Source organism: Eupeodes corollae, chromosome 1 (assembly GCF_945859685.1).
Source record: "Eupeodes corollae chromosome 1, idEupCoro1.1, whole genome shotgun sequence".
NCBI classification, from domain to species: domain Eukaryota; kingdom Metazoa; phylum Arthropoda; class Insecta; order Diptera; family Syrphidae; genus Eupeodes; species Eupeodes corollae.
In genome coordinates, this window is record NC_079147.1 from 259,066,248 (window position 1) to 259,078,659 (window position 12,412).

A 12,412-nucleotide genomic window follows, 5' to 3' on the forward strand; every position below is an offset into this window, starting at 1 on the left:
TACTTCCTAACTATTAATAGCTGGTTTGGTTTTTAACATAGAGAGTGAGAGAGACAACAAAAAATCTAACCAAGGATAAGTAGAATAGATCTTGAAACTCAAAAATTTATAAAAATATTCTGACAAACGAAATAAAGCAGATTTTGTGCTATTGAAGTGCACAAATTTTAAAACTTGGCAACTTAAGACTCGGTTTTTAAAATGTTCAGTTAAAAATAAAATTATTTTGGAGAACTTTAAGAGTATGCATTTTGAAAAACACACACAGTTTATGAATAACATAAAATTATGCAAAAAATATCAATTTCGTCTTTGTATTACCACAGGTTCGTTTTTATTACAGAACACAAATCAAGATTTTGTTGTCAAAAATTCAAGCACTCATTTTCAAGGTATAATCGTATACCTAATAAATTTTTTCTCACTAAATGCTTAACCAAAAAATCTCACAGTTTACAGCAATAATAATAATTTTAATATTGATCCTTATTAACCTGAATTTAAAAAAAAAAATACAAATAAATTATTAAAAGCCGTTTGCTGATACAAACTTAAATTTTTTTTAAAGTAGAATATAGCAACTTTCCTCTGCCTAACCTGTCACATTATGTAGATAAGTTTTTTTTTTATTGAACTTAACCATTTAAATTTCCTATAAGCAAATTTCTTAATCAAAAGCTTCCACCCGTTTAAATTTCGGACCTCACTTTAAAAAAGATATATTTCTATATATTGAATACTTTATAACTGTATTCCGCTTATAATACGCTCTTCCGGAGAAAGACACATTTTTTTTATGAACGTCGCAATGCTCGTTCGTTATCATCTTGCATCCCATAAAATACGAGTGAATATCTTGCAAACTTAAGCTCTCAATTAATTTTGTTTTAACAATGTTTGGCACACGCTCACTTTCACACAACCAATAGGTTAATATACTTAACTATACCTATCCGTCGTTTTTATCAACCAACAAAAAGGAAAAAAACTCCGAGTAAGTATCCTGGCAACAATATCCTTACTTATTGTCGTCCTGGTTCATTGCCGGCGAACTTTTTCGTCTCGATAAATGAACTTTCATCCTTTTTCATAAACTCTATGAACAGGAGTCTCTTATACTTTGTATACGTTGTAGTTCCCAATACCCGCCTCCATGTAAAAGGACAATTATTATGAACAAACACTCTGTCTGTCTCTGGGTACTTACAGGGTATAATGGCATATCTACCTATATCAGGATATTTTTGCCTCCATTGCTTTTAGATATTTTCTGTAATAAATTTTGCAACAAAATTTTACAAGGTGAGTAATTGCAATACGGTTTTTTGGCGCGCGCGTAAGATCACACACACAATATAAAACCGCTACCGCATCCGGGCGAACGATACGGTGGCGAGAGTCTAGAGGAACCAACCTTTCCAAAAGTCGTTATCTTACTTAATTGGGGTAGTGTGTGTGAGTGGGTGACATATAAATATACCTACAATATGTATGAATCTTTTTCAGAACCGACCGATAGAGGGCGATATAACAAGTTAAATTATAAATTACAATGATGGCAGTCTTCCAAAAAATATCCTTCCTCGAGGATATTTTCCGAACTATAGATAGGTTACTATACGCCAACGTTAAGGGACGATAGTCTCTTCTCCGTGGTGTTGGTGTTTATTGTCTGCAATGAAATTACGGCAACCAACGACGGTATGGTATTTGGTTTTTGGAGAAAAAGCGGACAGAAAAAAAAAAACAAATAAAACCAAACGGAAGTGATAAAGGATTGGGCTTGGGTAATTATTATGATGAGGAGTTTTTTGTAGGTCTTGAATATTGGCAGGGACCGACGCTTATAACAACTGGTGTTTTTATCAGTCGTTTGTAAAAGGACGAGCATAAGTGGGTATAAATACAAAACGGAAATTTGAGTTTATTTTAGTGGCTGTTAGGTTTTTTGTGTTATTTGGTCCTTTTGTAGACGCTTCAGTAAGACAACAGCTGTTCTTCGTTTCTCAATCGAAAATGCAAAACATCTTGAATCTATTATCGCTGTCTTATCTTTATCAGCTTTTTAAATAATATCTATACTTTTCAAGTAATATCCACAAACAAGAAATTCAAATCAGGAATTTCGATTCTAGGTAAATATCCATTCAAGACGGATCAGTCCTTGAATAAAATTATTATTTTATTCATTGGACTAAAGTTACCTCCTGTACCATCAACTGATAAATACAAATCACTTAAAAACGAACTAAAAAAAGTAAATATAAAAAAAATATTTAAAAACATTATAAAGGAGAAAACTTTAAGAAAAAGAGGAAAAGAGAAAAACTTGAAAACTAAATTACTTCCGGCAATTAGCAGCAGAAGCCAAGTAAAAAAAGTTAAGAGCATAAAGTAATCAGCAAAAAGAAAAGAAATAACAAAAAGTAAAGAAATAACAACAAAAAAATAGAAGAACACAAGAAAATGAACTTTGAATACTTACAATTTATTTATGGTATGCATCAAGGAACAAGAGGAAGTCAAAAGCTCTCGTCCAGATTCGATATCAGAGAAGAGAAAGAGGATATTATAGAAATAGTATCTGCTCTGCAGTCCGTCAAATAAAATTCTATCTCCAACTAAAAAAATTTAAAAAAATATATAGTTCAACAAGAAGATGAAACTTAAACATAAACGATGTTAAAAAAAAAAACTTCAAGGTATCGCTTCTAAGAAAATTTTACCAAATCCTCTCAACTGAGAGCAAAATTCAATTAAATTTAAAACACGAAAAATTTTTACTTAAAGTAAAAAATACTTTTAAGAATATTAAAATACAATAAATACAAAAATGTTCAGTAAAACCTGGCATTTTAGGTAGAAAAAACAACATTTTTGAAGTCTCTACAAAAAAATTTAAAACGAAAATTAAATGATCGAAACAAGAATATTAAAAAAAAACAGCAACCCTGTTTGCCTTTGTCTTGTTGTTTCCCAATTTTTCAAGAACAAGAATCAAATTAATAATGAAAGTTACGCGATATGATGCATTTCAAAATACCTTATGTCACATGACAATATGGGGCATATTTATAGTAAAATTTTAAACCCGAGTCTATTTGAATTGAAGTCTAAATTTAACATATACTAAGTTAGGTTAGACACAGCTGTTATTCATAAAGCACTTGCCAGCTCTGTTTAGTAAAAAACAGGTTTAAGGCGTATTCTACTACAATTTTGAAAATTGTCATTTAAACCTATAGAAAGTGGCTTGTAGAGGGTAACAAAATAAATTGCGTTAGCTGGAGAGTCAAAATCTTTAAAACCCTTTAAATATTTTGTTTGCTGTTAGTTGAGAAATTTTATTAAGTCGGGCTGGTTGTTTTAAGACTTTGAAGCACGCAGATATTAGCAAACATTTCATTGAATTTCGATCTATAATATTTAGAGGGTCAATCATAAACTTGACAGTTTTTTCTTCTCGAATCAATATCTCTTATACAAATCGTCTTCATCTATTTCAAAGGGTTTAAGTCGGGTTAAGTAGAGCTTTCGTTTTTTGTTAGTTGGTAGCAATCCAACATCCAATCAGTTTGTCTATTTTTGACCTTTAATAGATTTAGAAACAACTTAAACATAGGTTCCGTCGTGTTTATTTTAAGACTCCAGATTATCGTTTTAAAACAGGTTTAAGTTTTCTATGCAAAACATGAACTGAAGCAAAGACAAAATCAGAACTTATCAAGGAACTATGAATGTGACCCTATGTTTTCGGTCTAAATGTTCGGAACGCATTCAAAATCATTATTTTTAGTATTTTCATGGTGAGTTTAAGAAAAATGTGTTTAACAATTTCAAAATTCAATCTAGCAATCTAGGGTAAATTTGAATACGAGAAAACATACAAAATAGAACTGTGAAAATAGAAAAATCTCACCTCATCTCTTTGTTTCTGTAACTCACATTTAATCATGTGTGAGTTCAGCCTAAGAATGATGGGATCGATAACGGCTACTAGGAAATAAGGCATACAAACTATACATGCTTAATGTGTATATAAATTAAGTTGAAACTTTGAAGTCAAAGTCAATTTTTTTTTTGTCAAAAGTCATGTAAAAGTATGTAATTTGTATTCATACATGTTTCTTAGTACCTATAAAAAATAATGTCAAAAACACTTGACATTTAAAATAAAAAATAGTATAATTGTATTTTTTGAAATCCTCCATATTTGTTTTATTCAAAAACTGATAAAAAAAATAATTCTACCTTTAATATTTTTGAAAAAAAAAAGATTTTATATCAAAACTTATTTTATGCAACGAAAAATAAAGTTTTTGACATCTGGTAAAAATCAAATCGACAGTTTTTCTTACAAACAATAAAAACCTAAAAAAACATAATAATAGTTGATCATTTTGTTAAAATTTTAAGCAAGACAAATCCACAGACGTGAAAAAAAGTTATGTGTGTGTCGAATCCCAGCCTCTTTTTTTCATTAATTCATAAAGAAAATTGGAGCGACTTAATAGCAAAATTTGTTCAAACTAGTTTACGTTATATACAATTCAAAATATTGCAAAAATGTTTAAAGTGATTGTTTTTATAAAAAAAAATCCACCAAAACTTGCTAAAATATTATTTTACATAATAATGAACAAATTGATCCAAATAGTTTTCGATTTTCGAGGAAATTTCGAAATTCGAGGAAATTAAAACTGAGAAGACGATGAAACCAGAAGTCATAATTATTTAAAAAAAATACCAAAAAGTTGAAGTAGCCATTTTTTGCTTTTAACTTAAGTAACATGTAAAAACAAAGTTGCATGCTTAAATAGTTTAAGATAAGCAAAATCATTTTCAAACTCAGGGACTTTCTAAAATGGATTTAAAATTTTTAAAAAACCTACGATAATTTTTCATTTGAAAATTTCTTCTAGACATTTTATCGTTACCGACATTTTCAAAAAAAAAACTAAATTCTTTCAAGGATCAACAGAAAGATTTTGATTTGTAATTCATGAAACAATTTGGTTTGGCGCGTACAATAAATTGGCAGGAGGGGCTCGATATGTCAAAGTTAAAACTCTTCAAAGATTCTTTACAAAATTTTGACTGTTGTTAATGTTATATAACTTTAAAATAAAATAAAACAAAGGTGTTTTTTTTCCATTGACATGAAATTAACTTTATTCTAAAGATCTCAGACTCATACTTAATCTAATCTATATATTCAATTTTTGATGGCTTTTTCCAACAATTGTGGCATAATTGGCCAATCGTGTGGGGCTTATCTGTGTAGACTAGCGACTTTACATAACTCCACAGAAAATAGTCAGGCTTAAAATTGCCCAAGGAAGCCAATTCACGGGTCTGAAACGGAAAACTATGCCTGCTCTAAATATTTGTTTCAAAAAATCAATTGTGTCACGGACTGCTTGGATATGCATCCCCAGTCTTGTTGAAATTACAGCACCTGCATGATAGCTGCATACAAGTCACCATTGACTAACACGTTCTTGCCAGAATAATTTTAAAAGAAAAAAAGAGGCTGGGATGCGACCCACACTGATAACTTTCCATCCCGTCTGTCGATTTGTCTTACTCGTATCAATTTTTACCAAATTTGCGTACTATAACGGACTGTTGGATTTTTATATACAAATTACTGAATATCGAAAACAATATTTTCTGTGCAATAAAATAAGTTCGAAGCCAATAATTTTTTACCAAGTTTCAGTATTGTTTTTTTAGAGTTTTATTTTAAAAAAAAAAATTGTCAATTCGATTTTTTTAAAATTGATCGAATATTGAAAACAATATTTCTTGTAAGATAAAATAAGTTTGAAGCCTTAATTTCAAGTTTTTGAAAAGATATTTTAGTCGAAAATGAATTTGTACCAACTTTTGTTAATTTTTGTTTAGGTTTTTAATTTTTTGTACAAAAATTGTCAATTCGATTTTTTTCAAAATTTTACTGAATTATAAAAATATTTTTTGAAAGATATAGGTAGGTATAAAGCCAATATCTACAACTTTTGAACAGGTTTTTGAGTCGAAAATCAATTTTTTACCAACTTTTATACATTTTTTTTTAGGTTTTTAATTTTTTTTAAAACTGTCAATTAGTTTTTTCTCAAACTTTGTGGTAATGTTGAAAACAATATTTATTATAAGTAAAAATAAATAAGAACCAATTACCTCAAATTTTTGAAAAGATATTTGAGTCGAAAATCAATTTTTAACAACTTTTGTTAATTTTTTTCGGTTTTTAATTTTTTGTAAAAAAACTGTCTATTCGATTTTTTTCAAAATGTTACTGAATGTTGACAACAATATTTTTAGAAAGATAAAAGTAAATTAAAGCTAATATCTCAAAGTTTTAAAAAGATGTTTGAGTCGAAAATCAATTTTTACCAACTTTTATTAATTTTTTTTAGGTTTTTATTTTGTGTAAGAAAACTGTCAATTCGATTTTTCTCAATATTTTACTGAATGTTAAAAAAAATTTTCTTATCAGATGAAATAAGATTGAAGCTCAAATTTTAAGTTTTTGAATCAATATTCAATTTTTAGAAATTTTGAGTAATTTTGTTTTTATTTTTATTTTTTATAAAAAAAAATGTCAATTAGTTTTTTCTCAAAATTTTATCAGATGTCTAAAACATTATTCTTCGTTGCACAAAATTGTTTTGGAGATGAAATCATATTTTAGTCTTAAAATTTTGGAGGTGACAAATTTTTTGTTCAGTTTTTTCGATTTATATAAAAAACCGTTAAATGGAATTTTTCCAAAAAATATACTTGTTTGGTATCACATTACAGTTTATTATTTAAAATTTAATTCAAGTCTCTAGCGTTTTTAGTTCGTAAGATATTTAATGATAACCAAATATTCAAACTGCTGTGGTAAAAAAACCACCCACGCAATTGTCTTGAGAGCCCTTGCCGCATCTTTCTGCCTTATTATCTGTATAACAAAATTTATTTGAAATCGATATCTATTCTGGTTCTTGAGCTATGGAGGACGAAAAAACGTCGCAAAAGTACGAACGTGCGTACACACGCACGCACAGACATCTATCTAAAAATGTTTTATTTCGGCTCTAGGGACCTTGAAACGTCGAGAAATGTCAAAATTTTCAATTTGACAAATCGGACCCATTACAATAACTTCCTATGGGAAGTTAAAAAGAGGCTGGGATGTGACCCACACTGATAACTTCCCATAACGTTTTTCGATTTGTCTTGCTGTAGGTTTTCGTGTTGTTTTAAAAAAGTTGTCAGTTGAATTATTCTTAAAAACTAAAAAATTGCTTACAATATTTTTCATATAAGGAAGTAAGTTCATTTCAAAATTTAGTTTTGTTAAATAGGTTTTTAGTCGAAAACAAGTTTTTACCAATTTAAGTAGCATTTCTTAAATTTTTACAAATTGGATGAACAAAACTAATTTGAGGGATATCAAGAACCGAACATCAATTTTTACCAAATTTACGTACAATTCTTTTAGATTTTATATTTTTATGAAAAAACGGACTTCTAGATTTTTATGAATTAAAAATAGTTTGAAGACAATATTTTAAATTTTTGAAAAGCTATAGTCGAAAGTTTACTAACTTTTACCAGGTTTTATTTTTTGTACAAAAACTGCCAACTCGATTTTTCTCAAAATTTTACGGAATGTTGATAACAATCATTTGAAAAAGCTAAGAGTAGTTTAAAGCCTATATCTCAAAGTTTTAAAAAGATAATTGAGTCGAAAATCAATTTCAACCATGGTTTTTTAATTTTTATGTTTAGGTTTTTATTTTTTGTAAAAAAAACAGTGAATTCGATTTTCTCAAAATTTTACCAGATGTTAAAAATTGCTCAAAATTGTGTTGGAGATAAAATCAAATTTTCGAGGTGACAACTTTTTTTTTTGGATTTTTTTTTTTTTTAAATAACCAAAATTTTCACCTTCTTTTAAAACTGCTATGGTAAAAAATCCATTCATTCAATTTTCTTGAGAGCCCTTTCTGTATCTTTCTGCTTTATTATCTGCATAACAAAATTTATTTGAAGTTGATAATCTTCTGGTTCTTGTTCTTGTTCTGTAACGTACGGACGTACTTACGTACTTACACACGCACGCACAGACATCTTTCTAAAAATCTTTTATTTTGACTATAGGAAACTTGAAATGTCGAGAAATGTCAAAATTGTCAATTTGACAAATCTTACCCATTACAATAACTTAATATGAGAAGTTAAAAGTTAAATCTCCAAAAATATTACGCAAAATTATTAAAATTTGATGATCGGTTCTGTATATATCGTGAATTATAGAAGTCATTGAATTCAAATTAATTTTATTCATTCAATTTTCAGGAATGCTACTAAAATTGGTAAAAATTGGTATTCTAATAAAATCTCATTAACAAAAATAGATTTTGAAATCAAACTCTTTTGTATATTCAAAATATTGTTGGTTATTTATTTTTGATAACTTTTTTTAACAAAACACGAAAACCTACAAACCTTTTAAGCAAGTTAAATCGGTAGACGGGATAGGAAGTTATCAGTTTGGGTCGCATCCCAGCCTCTTTTTTTTTAGAATTTTGACCTCAACCTTCGGTTAAATTCAAGTTTTAAAATTTTACTACAAATAAACAAATAAAGTTTAAAATTAAATTTAATCAACAATTTAACCTTAAGTACGCTCTTTTGTAACACAAGGAAAATCCATATCACTTTCTTCCACTCTTGTGGATGAAGCATCATTTCTCCGAATCAGTCTGCAAAGCTTTAGTTCAAAATATTTCTTCTTCTCTGCTTTGTAAAAATTAAATTAAATTATTTTATATTTATGTACATCTGTCTTTCTTAGGATTTCTTTAAGAAATAGCATCACTTCCGCTCGAATAACCGGTGTACCAAAGAGCTCTTGGTGGTAGGGGTTGGTAGGATAATCATCTGTTTTTTAATGCTTGTAAATCTAAGAGCCCTCTCAAGAACCTATACATAAATATAGAAACAACAGAATTACGGATAAATGCCAGAAGGACCAAGAAAACAATATTATATAGGTACTATTTGTTTGTTGAAGGAATGCATGATGATGATGGCGATGGTGATGGGTATGGTATGATGACGGTGTAGGTCCTATAAAGTCCTTCAACAAACAAACGAACGTTTTATGATTTTTATTTCATTTTTAATGGTCGGACATTAATTGAGGTAGTCGCGGCAGGCAGTATGGCGTATAAAGCAGGCAAATTTGTACAAAAACAAATATGGGTATTAGGTATTATATCGCGAGAGTAGATTAAAAGAGCAGGACTATGAGTTTTAGCCCTTAGCTATTATAAAATGGTAAAGTACGAATAGCTTACCTACCTAAGAGGCCTCTTATTTTTATTTTTTTTTAATAGAGCACAAAACAGTGTGGAACCAATAATTACTTTTTTTACGGCATAACGTGCCTGGACTTTTTCACTTTTTTTTTTGCTTTGCATGACGAAGAAATTTTATGATCGTCAAACGATAAAAAATTTAAAATAAAAAAATTTTGCGTTTGGGTTAAATGTCAAATGTAATAAAATATTTTTAAAAAAATTCAAGATATAGCGTCGATGGTTCTCATGACAAACGTGGATGGTAATTATTCAATTTTGTTCCTTACTAAAAAACTTCTATTTTAATTTCCCTAACATTTGAAATTTTCTCAACAAATAAAAATCTTATGGCACTAATAAATTAAAATTGTACTAATAATGAACAAAATTCATTAAAAGTGAGTAAAATTTGATTGTTTTATTAAGGCAAACCATTAACGTATTAATATATTCATCAATATGTGAACGTCTAAAACCCTACGTCAACAATCTCATAAGTTCTATAAGTGTGGTTTTAGACCTAGTCCACAGTCGATGAAATATTCAAATTACGGCAGATCCTGAAAAAAAAACACAGAACATCAAATCGACAGCCAACATCTTTCCATCGATTTCAAGGCCGCATATGACAGCATCTACAGCGACGAGCTGTATAAAGCCATGTCTAATTTAGCATTCCATGCCGTCGTCAAGAAAGGACTTACAACAACCACGTCTCAGTCAAAACGTCACCAGCGACAGACGTAACTTTGAAGTAGTCAAGGAGTTCGTCAACCTAGGCTCCGCTATGAACACAGAACACAACACCAGCCCTGAGATCAAACTAAAAATAATTCTTGACAACCGCTGTTTCTTTGGGCTAACGAAGCAATCAAGTAACAAAGTCCTCTCTCGATTGACCAAAGTGTAGCGATATAAGACCTTCATCATCCCACTTTTGCTATAGGTGCAGAAGCACTGACTTCGACAATAGCGGATGAAAGCGGTTCGAGAAAAAAGTTCTTCGTGGGATCTACGGCCCCGTATGCATGGAAGGGGAGTGGAGGAGAAGACGGAACGACGAGCTGTACGGGCTGTTCAGCGATAGACTTAGACAGAAGGGTAAAATTCCAACGACTAAGATGGCTGGGTCACATAGATCACATGGAAACCAATGCTCGGGCCTGGAAAGTCTTGGAGTCCACACCCACAGGACAGCACAGTAGAGGATCAGGTGACACGCACAAGTGGAAAGTGACCTCAAGCAAACTTTGAGCGCGAAATTGGAGACATCTAGCGAGGGGCCGATTTAGATGGAGAAGATTGTTGAGTGAGGCCCTAGTTCACACAGGACTGTAGAGCCACCTTAAGAAAGTAAGTAGCTATTGATGAATTTCAATCATATAAAGGTGGACGTATTACGCCTTCTTGTTGATTGCTTTACCAAGACTACATTCTTTTAGTATCAATTATGAGAATCTTCAGAAACACAACTTGACACCTCGTAAACTCATCATTTGCTCTCGAAAACCGGGATTTAAAAAGCTTTTGCAGACTAAAGTCGGGTCAGTAAGATTTGAGCAACTGCCCACGTATTAATACTTTTGTTTTGTTATCGGCTACTACTGTTATTTACTTCGAATTACAATTGGTAAATTTTGAAGAAATTACAAAATACTGTCAGCTATTAAATTGTTTTCAAAAGTTAGACCAACATTATACTTCTGAACGCCCAATTTATCTCTTATACCTTCAATCATTGCCATATTTTCCTGCCTCTTCTTTCACCCCTCTTACTTCAATGTTAAGTCAGGATATAGTCTTCAACCAAACTAAAATCAGAAGTTACAAATTTGGTTTGAAAAAACAAATGCCTACGCACCTGTAATTCTTTAAATTACTACACGACAACGACACCCTTTAAGGAATTTACTTATTCTTCTTCAGAGTTTGCTCATTCCAAATAATTAAATCTTTCAATGATTTAATTGCACGTTCTTAATATTAAGAGACACCACCCAACCAAAAAATAAAAAGAAGAAAGAAATAAAGAAAGTCCTCTAAAAGTAATATGACTCCATTAATTGACATAACGCGCAATGAATTTCAATTTCGTAATTGTCAAAAACTTTTCGCCAAAAACTTTTCCAAAAAAATTAACAAAAAAAAACCTTTAATTAAAATTTCTTATATTTCCTTTGATAAAACTTTCCGAGCGCAAAAAAGGGATACAAATTGTGTAGACCTTCTTCATGCTTTTGCAATAATAATTCGTCATCATTCTCTTTTTCGGGGGCAAAAAGACGACTGACTCGACTTTACCGTCTTCACCATCACCATCTCCATCATCAGTATACACCTGCTGCTATGCTGTTGACCGTCCTGGATCTTGATGGGTGGCCAGGTTGCCAGCATCAGTGGGTTGATCTTTCTCATAAGCCCATCGTCAGCAGTATAGCAACCGTAAAACAAATCTCTTAATAAACTCGACACAGCCCGAACCCGACACAAATCTGATGAATATTTTCCATTTGACAGTTCCCCCCCTTGCCAGATGTCGAATATACCTAGATGTGGGTTTATATAGAAAGGTGATAACACAATAACAAGTAATTTAAGAGTTTTACACCTGAAAGGTACAGCGGCGCGGCGGTGGTGGCATCGAGCGAGTTATGACTCCTGATGAAGATGGTGTGTTACAACTCGCTTCCACCTTCCCGCATGTTTCATGGTTGCTTGTTGCCATATTGCCGCATATACGACTTGACTTGCCGCCTGCTGTCAATGTTGCAGAGTTTAATTAATTTTCATTGTTCGAGGGAAATTCACAGCCTCGTTCACAGTTGGGGGCTATTATGTCTACTTCATAGTCGGTTGTAGGTAATCGCCGTCTCGTCTCCGCAGTCCTTATTGTAAGCTGAATTCTCATCAGCAAATGGCGCCCGGGAAAAATGGACAAAATCTGTCAGAAACAGATTTTCAGCCAGTTTCTACAAAAATGCTATTAGGCAAGACGCCTCTGGGGTAAGCAATAGTCAGTGTTGGTAATTGCTGGTAGTGTGAGGAATTGC